Genomic DNA, 18,352 nt, shown 5'->3' on the forward strand with positions numbered 1-18,352 from the left:
TGTTATCATTATCATTTGTTTCAAGGTAGTCGTTGATTTCTTTTGAGATTTCCTCTTTCACCCACTGTTTTTCTGAGAGTGTGCTGTTTAATTTCCTAATCATGGTGTGAAATCTTGGCCTCTGACCCTTGCAAATTTCCAGCTTCACTCCACTGTGGTCAGAGATATTACTTTGTATGATTTCGATCTTTCTGAATTCATTAAGCCTTTCTTTGTGGCCTGGCATATGGTCTATCTTGGAGAATGATCCATGTGCGCTTGAGAAAAATGTATGTCCTGCTGTGTTTGGATGTAATGATCTATATATGTCTATTAGATCCAGCTCCTCTAATATACTGTTCAAATGTTTTGTTTCTTTACTGATTCTCTTTTGAGATGTTCTGTCCAGAGTTGATAGTGGTGTATTAAAATCCCCCACTATAATTGTAGATGCATCTATTCTTTCACTTAGTTTTTCCAGCGTTTGCCACACGTATTTAGAGGCACCCTTGTTAGGAGCATAAATATTTATGATTGTTCGATCTTCTTGACAGATTGTCCCTTTCACTAAAATGTAATATCCTTCTTTGTCTCTCACAATTGTTTCGCATTTAAAGTCTATTTTGTCTGATATTAATATAGCTACTCCTGCCTTTTTTTTGGTTATTGTTTGCTTGTATGATTGTTTTCCAGCCATTCACTGTCAACCTCCATGAGTCTCTGGATCTAAGATGTGTCTCTTGTAGACAGCATATAGATGGGTCATATTTCCTCATCCAATGTCTCAGTCTGAATCTTTTGATAGGTGAGTTTAATCTGTTGACATTCAGTATTATTACTTTCAATGAATTATTTGTGTTAGCCATATTTTGATTGGACTTGTGTTTGTCATTTTTTGTTTGCTTTTTTTCCCCTTCTCTTTCTGTCTTTTTTGTTGCTCTTACACTCTTCTCCAACTCTGCCTGTCCTGTTTTTTCCTTTCTTCCTGCAGAACTCCCTTTAGAATTTCTTGAAGGGGAGGTTTCTTGTTGGCATACCCTTTCAGTTTCTGTTTATCTGTGAATATTTTGAACTCTCCATCATTTTTGAATGCTAGTTTAGCTGGATAGAGTATTCTTGGTTGGAAATTTTTTTCCTTTAGTACCTTGACTATATCATACCACTGCCTTCTTGCCTCCATGATTTCAGATGAGAAATCAGCACTTAATCTTATGGAGCTTCCCTTGTATGTGATGGTTTTCTTTTCTCTTGCTGCTCTTAGAATTTTCTCTTTGTCTTGAGCATTGGATAATTTGACAAGTATATGTCTTGGGGTGGGCCTGTTGCAGTTTATGATGATTGGGGTACACTGTGCTTCTTGGATATGTACTTCTGTCTCTTCCAGTAGATTTGGGAAGTTTTCAGCCATTATTTCCTGCAACACTCCTTCTGACATCTTTCCCTTCTCTTCTCCTTCTGGAATGCCTATAATATGTATGATTGAGTGTTTTGCATTATCATTCAGGTCCCTAAGTCCTAGCTGGATTTTTCTACCTTTTTATCGACCAATTCTTCTATCTGTTTGATTTCCGATGTACTGTCTTCCACATCACTAATTCTCTGCTCTGCCTCTTCTAGTCTGCTGATATTTGCTGCAAGTGTATTTTTGATTTCTTGAACTGTGGTGTTCATTCCCATAATATCTGCTAGCTTTTTGCATATGTCTGCAATTTCCCCTCCCCTCCAAGTGTTGTCTTCATGTTGTTAACCTCTTCCTTTACTTCATTAAATTTGTCGGTGATAAATGTTCCTTAAATCTTTCATTACTTGTACAAAGTTCTACTCCCCTTCCTGATTTTTAGTTTGTTGATTGGATTCAGCCATGTTTTCCTGATTACTGGTTTGGTTTGTAGATTTTTTTTGCTGTCTGGTCATCATTTTATCTTGATGGGTTTAATCAGTTCCTTAGTTTCTTTGTCTAGTCTTAGGGATTAATTAGCTGTTGTTTTTGTGTAAGTGTTATATCTTCTCTTTGTCACTTTGTTCTTCTTATTCTAATTTCTTATTGATGGTTGAGTTCACTTTAAAGGAAAATATTAGGGCCAGGGAAAGGCAATTGTATAAGCAAGGAAATGTGTAAAGTAGTATTGGTGATAAATGTTAATAGAGCAACAATATGAGATCTGGGAGGATGGATATTAGATTCATGTAAGTTGTGTAGAGTTATAGCAGTAGGTAGAGTACCTATAATGAGGTAGTCGACTGAATATGGGAGGAATATGGTATGAATTAAAAAGCTAATATTTTCATGAGAGAGGGAAAGAGAAAAGAAAGGTAATAGTTTCAAGAGTGGATAACAGACCAAAAACAAACAAAGGTATTAGAAATTAAGAGTTAGATGCTTTGTGGATCAAAGAAAGGGAGGTGGGATATAGGAGAGACAGTAGATGATGGAGGATATCAAGATGTAGGGGAAAGGGGATAGTGTAGCTAGCCAAAATCAATTCACACAGAAATGAGGCAGTGGAGGATGAGGAAACCCAGCAAATGTAAGGTGTTCCCTGTAGCACCTATTGTATAATTAAGATAAAATAAGAAGAAAATGAGGGACAAGAGAGAGAGAAAAAAACAGAAAAAAAAGAGAAGAAAGGAAGAAAGAACAAGGGTGTGGGTAAAGGGCAGGAAACAGGTAGGGAAAAGAAAAAAATATATACACCAACCAGAACATGAACAACAACAACAATAAAAAACCCTAAATAACTGAAAAAAAAAAAAAGACTTTGGGGGATACACTGGGAGAAAAGACTAGGGGATAATGCAATGTTAGCAATCAGGACATTTAAAAAAATAAATAGAAAATAAGATAAAATGAAAATAAAAACAAAACAAAATGAAACAAAAAATAAAAAATGCAAACGTTGAGGGCTAGGACATTCACGGACCTCAGATGGACCTCAGGGCATGATAGATTCAGGGATGGAAAGTCTGAGATATTGAAGACTCAAGAGGTGTAAGTCTCTGGGGTGTGGGCCACCCGGGTTTAGGGGACTCAGACCTGGCAACCTCAAATCTGGTCAACAGGGAGCATGGGAGCACCGCAGGGTAACACAGCCTTCAGGGATCCCTGCAGCTGGGTGCCAGCCCTATGGGGGAAGTCAGATCCGCAAACTCTATTTTATGTGTCTGAACCCCACAATTCACTCACTCACTGGGGTCTATTCTGTGGATGTATCATCAATTCAACTTCAGGACACCTCCCACCCTGTAAGCCCCCGGAACGGCCACCTGAGAGCACCTCTACACTGCATCCAATTTAATGATGCAGATCAGAAGCCAGGCCCAGGGGCGGGGCTCCAGCCAGAAATACTGACAACAGAGTCCAAAACTGAAATTCACAAGCTTCGCAAAATATTCCCCCAATCGGCTTCCAGAAGTGTTCCCCACCCCCGCCCCGCTACACCCTGTAACAGCCTCTGGTTATGTCCCTTTATTGCCAGCAATCTAAGTCTGCTGCAGATCCGCAGCCAGGCTTGGGGGGGCGGGGCTCCAGGTGGAAGCGCTATTATTTGTGTCCACAATCAAAAATCCCCTGCTTCACAACGAAATCCCTGTTTGTCTCCCCAAATCTGTCTGCAAAGGCATCCTGTCCTGTCAACCCCCTAACAGCTCGCCCAGGGCTCGTGAATTCCCCAGTACCACAGAGCCTCCAAAAAGCACGGCAGCAGCGCTGGTTCCATGGCTCCACACACCCCAGGAGGGAGTGTCCCATGTGCAGCTCTCACTTCCATGCAATAGAGTTTCAATTATATCTTATAGACTAATCCTCTCCATTACCTTCCCACCAAATCGATGCCCAGACACCTCCTGTCCTGCAAAAATCCCAAAACAGCCTGGTCCGGGGGAACTCCAATGCTGCCCAGCCACTTCTTTGCAGGAAAAAAGGTCAGGTAAGCTCACTCAGCCACCATCTTGCCCTGCCCTCCAGAAAGAACTCTGCTTTCTTTCTTTCAAGTCCCAATTCACAGTGCCCCTGCATTATTTTTATAACCTAGATATTTGACCTGAGGTAGGCATATTTGGGCTTTTTTCTTAGACACTCGATAGCCTTTTTGCTGTAGATGCTTTAAAAGAGCATGGGTTCCACCAGCACAGTCTTGGTAGGTGGGACTTCTGAGAATGAGGTCATCTACATAATGGAGGAGAAAACAGTTATGGTTTTCTGGCTTAAAGGATTTGAGATCACTAGCCAGACCTTGTCCAAAAATAATGGGGGCATTTTTAAACCCCTGAGGCAGTCGCATCCATGTTAGCTTCTGCTTTTCATCTGAGTTCAGATTCTCCCACCTAAAGGTGGAAATTGGCTGGCTGCAGGGCACTACCCAAATGCAGAAGAAGGCATCCTTAAGATCTAGGCATGAAAAATAGATTGCCAATGAGGGTATTAAGCTGAGAAAAGAATATGGATTAGAAACTGCAGAATGAAGGGTTATTACTGCCAAATTAACTGCTAGTAAGTCCTGGACTAGGCGGTAATCCCCATCAGCTTTTTTAACTGGAAAGAGTGGGGTGTTCCATGGAGACTGGCATGGCTCAATATGCTTTGATTCAGTAATCTCTGAATAAGTAGCTGGACATTTGCTTGTGCTTCACATGGTACTGGATATTGCTTTATGCTTATGGGACTGGTTGTGGCCTTTATTTCAATAATAATTGGAGGAATGTCATGTGCCATCCCCATTGGGTTACCCTCTGCCCATACTTCAGGCACATCTTTGAAAAGGGAGCAGCATGGGCATGGACTGGCCAGTTTCACTGAGGCAAAACAGTCTCCATTCCTCCTGCAAAGAAAGGGTTAGCACTATTCTCAGAGGGTCCTGTGGCCCCTGTGTCAGTGTGGATTGCCCCATGATATCAAAGGTAATTTGAGCTGCAGTTTAGACAGCAGTTCACAACCCAGGAGGGAGACTGGGCACTCTGGAAGATGAAGGAATTTGTGAGTGACCTTTTTTCTCCCAATGTTGCAGGTCCTGGCTTGCAGGAAGGACCGTTGGGTACATTTACCAGTTGCCCCTATGACAGTGGCCTGTCTTTTTGAGAGAGGCCCAATTGGCTTGGTCATTACAGAATGTTGAGCCCCAGCATCAACCATCATATGTATGGTGCGGCCCCCAATTTGGACTCTGACCATAGGCTCTGCAGGGCTGGGAGAATAGGAGCCCGGTCTGTCCTAATAATCTCCATCAGAGTCCTCTATTCCTGCCAGCCCAATTATCTGACTTGCAGGGTTTTTTCCCTGAACTTTTTTGGGCCCAGGTTTTGGTTTGTGATGCCCCACTAGCTTTTCTGGCTAATGTTTTGGCTGCAGTGGCAGGGTCGAGTGGCCAGCTGGGACACTCTTGCTTCCAATGCCCATCTTCTTGGCAGTACACACACTAATTTTGCCCTAGCATAGGCCCTTCCCTCTCCTTAAGGCAGGGGATTCCCAGTTTACTCTCCTTGACACAGGAATGGATTTTTCCATGATTGCCACTGTCAGAAGATCTGCCTTCTTCTTCATCTTCTGACTTTCTTCCCTCCTTGTTTCTACATCATGGTTGACATAGACTTTAGTAGCTACTTTCATGAGCTGAGAGATATTCATTCCAGCAAACCCATCCAACTTCTGCAGTTTTCTTTGGGTGTCAGCTTGTGATTGGGAAACGAACACTGCATTAACCATTGTTTGGCTCTCAGGAGCATCTAGGTTTGAAGGGTATGCATACACAAAACATGTTGCACAGCCTCTCATAGAATTGAGCTGGACTCTCATCCAGAGCCTGTAGAATTTGAGTAGTTTTTCCCATATTTACTGTCTTATGGCTCCCCACCCTGAATCATTCAACTAAGGCCCTATGGAAAGTTTCTAGTCAGTTGAGCCTGGTTGTGCTCTTTGGATCCCACAGGGGGTGCTCCACTGGGTACTGCAAGTGGGCATATTGGTCACTGTCCAAACTTTCCTCAGGTGGGTGCTAAGCCAGGTTAGAGTTCCCTGCATGACACACATTCTTTCTTTAAAATTTAATAAAGTCATTATAAATTGTTTACAATCAATCCAGGTGGGTTTGTCCATCATGGCTTGAGGCTTCTCTGAGAATGGTGAGGTGTGGCTTTTCCAGTTAAAAAGGACCATTGTGGTAAAGGGCTGATAGATGAATGTCCAGTTTCCCCCCGAACCTAGCCATGTGCATCGTAAAATATTGGGGTCCAGCCTTCATTGAAAGGTAGCTGGTAGGCAGGCTTTCTCTCTGCTTCCTCTGCCCATAGGGCTTCCTGTGGTTTAAGTTGCTACCTCTCAGCATCTCCCCCCTGACTGAACGGCAGCACTGCAGCAGCATTGCCAGGGGCAATGGGCTGTAAAAGCTGCAGATCTGTATTTTCCATTGCAGAAGGTATCAAAGAACACTGAGGAGATGGTAAAAGCTGCTACAGGGATGGTGTAGGGCTCTCTGGTGCAGATGTCGATAAAGGCAACTGCAGGGATGGTATAGGTGCCCTCTCAGATGGTGATAAAAGCAGTGGTGGGGGTGGTATAGGTGTCACACTTCCCTGTGTGGATGATGACAATGCGGCACTGCTTAGAGAGACTAGCTCATTTTCATTCCTTAGTATTGCTGGGGCAGGAGTCATTGAATAAGGGGGCAGAAATTCATGTTTGTATGGCCCTTCTAAAATGGGCAGATTGGCACTGCACTCAGGGTACACTATCTCTGGGCCCTTTGCATGATGATTGTTTGGTCTGGTCCCTGGGACAGCACTCCTTGGTTTCTGTATTAGGCAAATTCTAGCTTCCATATTCATACTCTACCCTAACCAAGGTGGATTTTGGCTTACAGCATTTTCCCAAGGATCAATGTAGGGGAATTGGGTGTCCTGGGTTTCCAGTTATTGCATCATGGACTTTATGGATGATCCAGGGATATAAAATGCCATCCTATGGCCAGTCCATGCCAAAAGTTGGCCTTTCTAATTCACAAAGCATCCTAAGCTTTCCTGGTTGGAACCTTATGCTGTATACATCTTCATGTAATGCACGGGGGAAGTTTTTCAGCATACATATGAACAGGGTCCTACTTTGTGTGTTTCCCATGTTTCCACCCTGTGCTGATGGTACACAACAGTCACTCAAGCCATACACTTAGTCCATCTCTGGTCGCAACCCTCATGGAAACTTTCGGCACCTCTTAACCTTAGCAGGTCTGTATAAGCCTCCAACTTGGAAGAGGGTCCCTTTGCAGGGACCCCCAGACTGCCCTTGATCATATGAGGTCACCACAGAACCACAGATCAGGACTCTGCACTTGCCACACAGAAGTGACTTTCTGCACCTCACCCAGTTGCCACAATCACATGCACACAACCACCCCCCTTTCCTTTTCTCGGACCTGGAGAGGAGGTAGCTTCCTCCTGTATTCTCAGGTGTACTGGGGCCTCCCCTTTTAGAGAGCTGATCAGTCTCCCTCCTTATTTTAGAATTAGGCTTTTCCTGCACTATGCCCCTGGGGGTCTTACCCATCTGATTTGTTGTGCTCCTTGCTTCATTCTCATCATCTCTCAAACCCACTTGTGCTCTGGTTCTTCCAGGAGGGCTCCGGTGAAGACCACAACCTCTTTCTGTACTAAAAGGGGAGTCCAGGGGCACCCAGGGCTGGGTTTCACCTGGGCCCTCCCAGCCTCCTCAGAGACATCCGAAAGGGGCAAACAATTGTTGCCACCTCTGACCTTCTCAGCACAATCCTGGACAAGCCCCCAGAATTGTAGTAGCAGAGAAGTCAGGTGTATGTGGTGTTGAAGGCCAGGACATGAGAACTCTGAGAAGGAATTTGACTTATTATTTTTTTTAAAGATTTATTTATTTATTTCTCTCTCCTCCCCCCCACCCCAGTTGTCTGTTCTCTGTGTCTATTTGTTGCATCTTCTTTGTCCACTTCTGTTGTTGTCAGTGGCATGGGAATCTGTGTTTCTTTTTATTGCGTCATCCTGTTGTGTCAGATCTCTGCATGTGCAGCACCATTCCTGGGCAGGCTGCACTTCCTTTTGTGCTGGGCGACTCTTCTTACAGGGTGCACTCCTTGTGTGTGGGGCTCCCCTATGCGGGGACACCCCTGCATGGCACGGCACTCCTTGTGCAAATCAGCACTGCACATGGGCCAGCTCCACATGGTCAAGGAGGCCCTGGGTTTGAACTGCAGACCTCCCATGTGGTAGGTGGACACCCTAACCACTGGGCCAAGTCCACCACCTGGAAGTTGATTTATTTTTACCAGCCAGAATTGGTGGACTCCTGTCCTAATAAAAACTGAGCCCCAAATAGAATTTTTTGGGTCCCTATTATACAGAGGAAATAAGAGTGGGAAGAAAAATTGTGCTTGTATGTATGCAAAAATATTTTTGTTAGTTTCTTCAAGTGTTTTGTCTGAGTATTGGATTGGTTATTTCCCCCAGGTAAGCTTGAATTAATGCATATCCCCCACATTCCAAGTCAGCGTTTAGCACTAACACCCCACATTCCAGCTTATATCCTTCCTGAACATGCAAAGCCTACAGAGTTTATACTTCTCAATTGGCTTTCTAGGCATATTTGGAAATGAAATAAGTTTGGATTTGTGCACAGGCTATATTACATCTGGTGCTTTCAGCCCTCCATTTATAAAGGACTCCAGCAAGAGGACCAATACCCACCCTAGACTCACTGAAGCAATCCAATCAAAGACCCCAAATTGAATCCAATTCAAGATCTCAAGCCCACAGGAATGAATTAGCTCCAAGAATATGTGATCTTTCCTGGGCTCCACATGAAGTTTCAAAGTGCCCCAACATGAAGGTCAGTTTCTTTCTCTTGCCTAGTATTTTATTGTTGATTGGCTTTATATTAAAACTCTTCTCTGACACTTAGAATTGGCTGTATTTAATTGATCAAATTTTCCCAGTTCTTCATCTCATTCTAGCCCTGGATATTTGCTATAATTTTTAAGATTGTACTATGTGTGCAATTGTTTTACCCTAAGAAAAAAGATTTTTTCTAGTTCCTTCTCTGAGAATATTGATCTGTTTTTTTTTTTTTTTTTTTTTTTTACACACTCCTTTCATTGCCTCTAGCTGTTTTACATGATATACAAAATCTTGGAGGATGGTCACCTCAGAAAGGACTTTCTGAAGTCAGTATTTCCAGTCAAATGAGGACCAGAGACTCACAAAAAGGGCTCAGGCCAGCCCCAATGAGCCCTGGAGAGAGGTACAGGTAAGAAACCAGAATCCTTTTTCACAACTCGGTGAAGCTTGAATTCCTGGCCTGCCAAAAATATGGCACCCTTTAGAAAACTATTTCCTGCAACCCTAAGGAGGCATTGTGCCTTTAAGTTTTAACTGCCTTCCTCCATGTCAGCAGTGGGGTTGAGTCAATGGGAGTGGCTGTCCTTGTCTGGATTAGCTAAAACAGCAGTTCAGAACTGGAACTCAGTAATCAAAACTTCCTGATCAAAACATATGCTCAACCCCACCATTCTCAGGGTAGACTTCCATGTTCCTCTCCACCCACAACAGCCAGCCAGAGACTAGATCCTAAGATAGCTCATATCATGAATGGGGGAGGGGTGCCAGCTGTCACTGCAGAGTGAGCTACTCAGTATTTTTTAAACTTGATAAAAATTGTAATTAGACTGTGTAGTGTTCCTTTTTAACAAGTCAATTTTATTTATACATATTAATAAAGCTTACAATTCATACAAAGTATAAAAACAGTGGAATTTGGTATGATCACATAGTTGTGCATTCATCACTTCAATCATTATTGGAGCATTTCCATTATTTCAGTAATAATAAAAAACAAACAAGAAAATTCCTCACCTCTCAACCTCTCTATGATTCCCCTGCTGTTCATAGTTGCTATTTCTGTCTACTCTTGCAAAATTATTTATTAGTTCATTAAGTTGCTTTTTTGAGATGTATTCACATACACTATGATCTATCCAAAGTGTATAATCAGTGGCTTTTATTATAATCATAATGTTGTACATACAGTTTTTAGCACAATTTCTCAGCCTTTTCCATACACCATTGTCTGGACGCTGTATAATGCTCCTTTGGCCTCCTGAGCTCCAGAACAGTTGTTACAGACAGTTTCTGACTCTTCACTAGCTCTTTTGGAAGAGAAGTGAGTCCTGAATCTCCCTGCTCTGCCATCTTCCTGGAAATTCCCTTGCTAGTGTAAATATCTTTGGTATACATGGAACAAGATAACCTAGTACACATCTTCCTGACCAAACATGGAGAAAAGTTTTATATATTTTCCCACATGGAAAATAAGCAATCCAATATAATCTAAAGTTAGGTTAAGATTAGATCCAGAAAACCACCTTGAATGTCTCTCTATTTGTATTTTTTTACCCTTTAAGGAGGTCATATAAGCATCAGCACATTGCCATTTTACAAGAGTCCATTAGTCTGACAAAGAAAAAAGCATTCCTATTTAAATGATGTAACAATTCATGTATATTACTCCCAATTAAGTATGTTGAGTTTCCATTTTAAATATAACCTGAATATTGACTAAATCATGTTATATAAGTTTATCGTATTGGGGAAAGAGATAATGCAGGCATTACACATGCAAGTGGGATACTTGTCATTGAGTGAATATCTAATTTAGTGATTTTCTTTGTTACATCAGTAAAAGTATCATTATTGGAGTCACTTTTAAGCTCTCAGTCTTTGAATATGGAAGTCCCATCTCTATTGTCTGAATCTAACCTGATTGATTGGTTATATACAACCAATATATACAACCAGTCTTGTATATATCCAATTTGGCCCTGTCTTATTAAAGTTTTCTTGCATAAAGAAGAGTTTATAGTCACCAAATTATAAGTTGTGAAAAGCTAGTTAAAGCTTCAAATAAAGTGTCCCAATGCCAAATACATTTAACTTATTGATCTGTAACAAGGGCTGACTAATTTTTAACAGGATACCAAATCTTTTTATTAAACATTTACCTCTTTTTTTGACCAATGATCACTTTTGCCTGAATGGAATACTATTTTAGGTCCATCTTTATCATCTAGATATTGGCAAACCCAGCAATCAGTTAAATTCATAAAGCTAGAAACCCTATAAATAACTGGAGTTGAGATAGATCTAACCTTAGAGAAGTAGCAGTGATTAATAGCATTGCTTTTTAAATTTTTAAAATCACTTAAGAAGTTGTTTCTTTGTAAATCAATCAATAATATTTTACACTATGCTTTAAAATTTAGGTAATCAAGACCACATTAATAATCCATAGGCATTTAGAGTGAGATTCCATTTGCTCAGAATTTTGCATTGTAAGCAGCATAATCACTGCAAAGATATACTCTGAATGTATATTAAATTATCTCATTTATACTAACTCTTCTTAGAAAGGATGTATTCTGTTTAGCTCTAGTTGGAGGTATCATAAATTAAAAATTAATTAAGCTTTACTGTATTTGAGAATAGCTTTGGCTTAATTACCAATACCTTCAGCCATTTGTTTTATATTTACATACGTATACATGGGTAAGTCATATGTGGATGTGTTTATTGTTTTCATGAAGTCTATCTATAACAATCTACTGCTAGTAACAGACACACTATGTTGCTGTTTAAAATTGTCCCTCAGTTCTATTCTAAACTCATAGTTCAGTTTATTTTATTGCCCTCAACCTGTCATAACCAGAAGCAAAACACTGGAACTTTAAATTAAAACTCAACTCCACTTATCTAAAGGTTTGTTTATTCATACTATTTTGCTGAAGGACTCATATGTATATATAAATCAATAAGTTAATCTGTGCAGTTTGACAGCAATATTAGAATCCCATGACCCTGTAATTCTTGAAGGAAGTGATGTATATTTTCTGGATAATTTAGAGAAATGTTGACCTTTCCAGCTATTTTTTTTTAATGAACAGTTCTTCCTTTTAAATAATTTATGAATTAATCTTTCTGAATTCACTGGTTTCTGAAACTGGTCCTAAGCAAAGTTCTGATATCTAGGCAAATAATAGAGACTGTGTAATCCTGTCTAAGAAGACACTTCAAAGTGAATTAAACTGTTTTTCACTTGAGAGAAACAAACAATTCCCACCAAACCCTGAAAATGTTTATCACACTGGACCTCCCAGAACAACTCCACATTTTACTACAGAGCTTTAAAAAAGTTGTATTGGCTCTTCTGAAAGACTCTCAATGGACAACATCATCACCACCTATACCTGGAGAACAAGTGGTACATTTTTTACTTCAGTAGCAGAGAATATAACTACCAATTTCTATTTATCTGTAAAGAATATTTTTTAAAGATTTTTTTTCTCTCCCCTTCCTGCCCCCCACCCCCAGTCATTTGTTCTCTGTGTCCATTTGCTGTGTGTTCTTGTTTTTGTTGGCTTCTGTTGACAGTGGCATGGGAATCTGTGTCTCTTTTTGTTGCATCATCTTGCTGCATCAGCTCTCCATGTGTGTGGTGCCATCCCTGGGCAGGCTGCACGTTCTTTCATGCTGGGCAGTTCTCCTTACAGGGCACCCTCCTTGCACATGGGGCTTCACTACACAGGGGACACCCCTGTGTGGCACGGCACTCCTTGTGCACATCAGCACTGCATGTGGGCCAGCTCCACACAGGTCAAGGAGGTCCAGGGTTTGAACTGTGGACCTCCCATGTGGTAGACAGACGCCCTAACCACTGGGCCAAGTCTGCTTCCCTGTAAAGAATATTTTAAGAGACTCTGAAAGAGCAGAGTAAGGATGAGAAGATTTAAGAGTATCTAAAATTTAAATTATAAATCTCTCTCACAGAATTTATCTCCTTAAAAGAAAGGTACTAAGTAACATATATGTGAATCCCCTACTTATATTTTGAAAAATCAGATATTTTTATTTAAGTGAAGGTGGAAATGAATTAAAATATGAAGGATAGAATTTAAAAAAACAGCTATATAGCCAATTCAAATTACATTAAAACCCAAACATGAACTATAAACAGAAGTGAAATTTTCCTAAAATGAAGTGAATATTCACTAAACCCAATCCCTACCCCAAGTAGGTAAATTATATGAAGGAGAAGAATTCTACATGAACTGAGATACTTTTAAGCTTCAATATGTATGAAAACATAAAAATAAATTTAATGTTGCCAAAATAACCAGATATACAGCCAATTCAAATTACATTAAAACCCAAATATGAACTATAAAGAGAAGTGAAATTTTCCTAAAATGAAATGAATATTCACTAAACCACATCCCCTCCCCAAGTAGGTAAATTATATTAAGGAGAAGATTTCTACATGGACTGAGATACTTTTACACTTCAATATGTATAAAAACATAAAAATAAATTTAATGTTGCTAAAATAACTGAGTTTTTAGGGTTACATAGTTAGAAATATATAATTCTACTCTTACAAACAAGTCAACTAGGAGAAATAAGTTAGCATAATCATTTGAACTAGCTGCCTACATATTGGGCAGGACTTATTTTGGTTTTTTTTGTGTGTTTTTTTAGCTTTTTTGAACATGTGAAACAAGCCATAAGATGTCCTTTTTTTGTCATGGATGATACAGTCAATTTTAGGTCACAAGGTTCAATGGCACAAAGATGGAAACTAGATTCCATGCATTTTTCTTTATCTTGTGTTTCATTCCTTTCAAACTCTCTGACAGCTTTAATTTTTTTTTTAATTTTTAAAGAAGCTTTAGATTATATAAGCGTTTAATAAAAAATATAGGGGATTCCCATATTCCCCAACCCCTCACCCTAACCCTCCCACACTTTTCACATTAACATCTTTCATTAGTGTGGTAAATTTGCTACAATTGATAAACACATATTGAAGCATTGTTATTAACAATGTACTATAGTTTCTATTATAGCTTACACTCTGCCTTACCCAATTTTATAGGTTATGACCAAATGTAATGGGCTATACCTGTCATTGCAATGTCATGCAGGAAATTCCAATGCCCCAAATGTCCCCATATTATATCTATTCTTCCCTCTCCCTCACCTCAGAACCTCTGGTGGCCACTATCTTTACATCATTGATAAAGGTTCTTCCATTGCTAGAATAATATTAAGTCTATTATAGAATAATACTAAGTCTACTTTAGGCCATTGTTCACTCCCCAGTCTTGAGAATTTCAGGATGGTGATCCCACTGCTTCTACTTGAGAGGGGGCTTAAATCAGCCAATGGGCAGATGGCTGACATCTTCTTGACTGGTATAAATGTTGCTACTAGAAGTTGATGGCTGAGAATAGCCCTCATTTTCTTGGGATTGGGAGGCTTGTGTGATTTTATTATTTTCCTCTATGTCATTTTTCTGAAATCAGGAACATTAAAGCCCTCTTCTACATGTGTTGAGTTTTCTAGTATGGCTTTCCCAGGTATTTTCCCTTTATCATTTCCTTTATCTTCAGGAAGCCAATTCTCACATCTGTTGTAATGCATTTCCACAAGGGGAGGATACAATTCATTGCATAAAGTACATTTCCCACAGAGAGCTAAGGAAATTTTAGGATCTTCTTCAGATGAGTCTGTATCACTCTCCCCTGCTTGATAAACAGTAACTTGATAAACCTGATCATCTTCATATGAGAGTTCTTGTCCTTCTTCACTAATCTTCTGAATCAAGAGATTCAACTTCAAATTATACACTGAATTGATCTGAAACTGAATCCTGATTCAACCAATCACCAGAATGTTCACTTAAACCAGTATCAAGATCCAGATTTGATAGTCTCCATTGATTCACTCCTACAGAATCTTTTACACCATATCTTCATTATTATAGAGCAAGACTTTCATCAGAGGAAAGGTAAATGCTAGCAGATTTGTGGTGCTTTCTCTGTTGTCCACCAGCTAAGTCTTCTGAATTTTCTGTCTCACTAAGTACTCTCCTTTTAGATGAAGGTCTAAAAATCAAATTTGAGGATGAAGTTTTCTCCTCCTACACCTCTTGCACAGGGTCCCTTTGATGGCTGCCATCTTTTTTTTTAAGATTTATTTTATTTATTTCTCTCCCCTTCCCTCTCCCCTGCCCCAGTTGTTTGTTCTCTGTGTCCATTTGCTGTGTGTTCTTTATCTGCATCTGTTGTTGTCAGTGGCATGGGAATCTGTGTCTCTTTTTTGTTGCACCGTCTTGTTGTGTCAGCTCTCCATGCATGTGGCACCATTACTGGGCAGGCTGAACTTTCACACTGGTCGGCTCTCCTTATGAGGTGCTCTCCTTGTGCATGGGGCTCCCCTATGTGGGGGGCACCCCTGCGTGGGGCAGCACTCCTTGTGCACATCAGTGCTGCACATGGGCCAGCTCCACATGGGTCAAGGAGGCCCAGGGTTTGAACCACAGCCCTCCCATGTGGTAGATGGACACCCTATCCACTGGACCAAGTCTGCTTCCTGATGGTTGCCATCTTGGAGGTGACACCTGTTTTCACTTAGAGATGCACCTGAATCTGATGGTTCCTGGTGGTTGACTACTACCAAGTTTCTGTAGACATTTTCCTGTGTTCTTTCACAGAGGAGTTTGGTACTACAAACAACTCCCCTAAAAGATAATTTAAACAATATACAATATATTGTTGTTTCTCATCACTTGGTCATAATATAGTGGCCAAGATAAAATATAATGTCTTTCATTGTGTGTCTTTTTGTGCACCAACAGACTTTAGCAACTTCAGTAATGATTGTTTTGTTCTAACCAGGGTCTCTGGTTCTGAAACAGGAATCTGTGAGGTGCTCATAGCATATCAGTAGCTAGATAATTGTTGGTATTGCACATTTGCCATGCAGGGTTTTTTGTGCCTACCGTGGGATCTTTTGAGGCTCCCCAGTTCTGTTCATGGGGCACATGAAAGCCTTCGTGTCAATTTCACACCACTATTGTATTCCAACACATTAGGTTGGGAGTAGGAGATCCCTTGAGGCAAAAGCATCAGAACCTGAGTCAGAGGTTCTGACCAGAAAAAGGCTCAGCTTCTTGCTCCATCCCCCTTCCAGTCACACAGGGCAACACAAGCCCCAAACAAAAGGAACAAAGGTTGCTAATAGCCATGCTCCCCCCTCTTCCCATCTGTCCTCTTGATAGTGGGAGGCCACTGGGGCTGGGAAGCTAAGTGTGGAGGCCCCCCCAACCTCCTGACAGCCCATATGGATCAGAGCATTCTGCTTTGATGCCTTGAGAGACATGCTTGTTGTCTCTACTAACTAAAAGGGAAGATTAGAGCTCTTCTTTTTTACTTAAGCTCTTAGATGGTCTTATCTTTTTAAACAAAAGAAGCAGTATTTCAAAATGTACACACACATCTTGTCTATTCTCCTGTAGGTAGCCAGAAATGAAGCAGTTGCTTACAGATAATAAAATGCTTCTCAGTTTTACTACTGTGTGGTTAGACTGGTAAGAGGATGTGTCTGTCCCCTTGAAGCTGGCACATGGTCTGTATGAATGCCCAGAGCCTGGAGAAGCCCTGGGCTCCCACACAGCTCTTCAGGATGACAGTGGCCCTCCACCCTGCCATCCTCCCCAGCCCAAGGCTGTGCTACTTATATGTCACCAGGTCCTTGTCTGGTCAGCATCAATGTGAAACACCCTCCTCCATCCTAAAAGATTCTAAAAAGGAATCTTGTGGCTCTTTTAATAATATTACTATGTAGCAAAAGTTTTCTCTTCCTTTCTAGCATGGTATTTTTTGTTTGGGTTTTGTTTCTGTGCTGAAATGACAATTCTCTTTCTTGCTCAGTCAGCCTTGTATCTGTTCTGTATAATATACCATGGCCAGACTCGGTACAGGCTCAGCACACCAGTGTCTTCCCAGCTCATGGCCATGATAAAACAGCCCACTTCCCTCATTGGCTAACCAACCTTGTGGGTTTAAATTATGTGACACTGACAATTTTCCCAAATTGAGTACATTCAGTTGTTCATATGACCCTCATGGTATTCATGATATATGTAGGTTCACAACATAAGATGATACATTATCAATATGATACCTAAAATAGACTGCATATGTCATCATTTCTCACAATGTAACTTCATCAAGAACTTCCCTCTGAAAGTTCTTTTTTCAGATTTGTGCTAACATGGGGGTCAGGAGCTGATTCCACAGGCATCATGTAGACATTAGACAAGGTTGTTTTCAAGCACCATTTTTTAAAAGAAAATATTTATTTTGCCCCATAATGATAGCAATGTATGTAATCTCTGCCACAAATCTCAGCCCAAGTCTAAATATTTTTAAGGTACTATGAATTTAGGGCAGCACTGGGCACATTAGCACTTGCTGAAATGTGTTCAGTGTTCAATTATATTTGTGCACATTTCTTTACTGTACAATAAGGAAAACAACATTAAATTTTCTAATTATCCAGAGAAAGTAATGTAAAACAATGTTTTACTGAGAAATGAGACATTTTTCTTGTCGTTTTTCAGGGCGTTAGGATTATTTTCTTTGCTCTATTTATTTCTAAAGTTCTTTTGCATTCTCCTTTTCATATATTTCCTTCATTTTACCAAAAGCTGTCCTTTATTCTTCAACCTTGATCTTTTTGTCTTCTAAAAATGCCATATTTTCTTAATGAAACCTCAGGGAAATGATAATGCCTCATACACACTGGATGTGTCACTTGTCTTTATTTTATTTGGTCATTAAATTTTTGTTTGGGGGAAGAGACATGCATGGCAACTGCATGGCATATTCCACTTACTAGCTGCCCTCTCCACAAGTATGGCTGAAACATTTCTATAATTGTACAGAAGATGCAAGGAGTACATAACTTCATTTATATCACAAAATCAAAGATTGGGTTATTTTTCTTTTAATGTTTACAAGCTATTTTCTCCATTTAAGGAGTGCTGCTTCAAGAACTATGTGGTATTACAGAAAAGTTGGAGATTAGTTTGATGACTATTTATTGTTATACTCCTTGTCAATCCCCCACTGATTGAAAGAAAAATTGTTCCAGATAGCTTATCTTATCTTAGGATGAGGTCTTAGTTGGTATTTAAGAAAACCAGTCCATTCTTAGATTTAAGCTTTCAATTTTAAGAATAAATGCATACAGCAGGAATTTAGAAACTTAAATGTGTGCTTAACTTATTGCAGTCATAGTTTCCTCATAAATTCTTTATCAGCTATTTCATGTGCATTAGAAATAACAAGCTGGGCTCCAGTCTTGTGAAGCTGCTGCTGGTTAAAGAAGGATGTGCAGATGCTACCAAGTGTGGCATCTGGAACCCACACTGTCATGATGATGTGGGCTATGGGTGGGAGGCTCTTTGTCTCTTCAGAGATAACCTAAGCTGTTTGACTTGTGGGTGTAGAACGGTAAGAGGCTGCAG

General features: G+C 40.3%; 1 pseudogene; it reads right to left on the reverse strand.

The window, feature by feature from the left end:
• Positions 1–13,426: 13,426 nt before the first annotated feature.
• Positions 13,427–15,793, reverse strand: LOC131277455 (E3 ubiquitin-protein ligase Mdm2 pseudogene; annotated as a pseudogene).
• Between the last annotated feature and the right edge of the window lie 2,559 nt (positions 15,794–18,352).

Source organism: Dasypus novemcinctus, unplaced genomic scaffold, assembly GCF_030445035.2.
Source record: "Dasypus novemcinctus isolate mDasNov1 unplaced genomic scaffold, mDasNov1.1.hap2 H_2, whole genome shotgun sequence".
NCBI classification, from domain to species: Eukaryota; Metazoa; Chordata; class Mammalia; order Cingulata; family Dasypodidae; genus Dasypus; species Dasypus novemcinctus.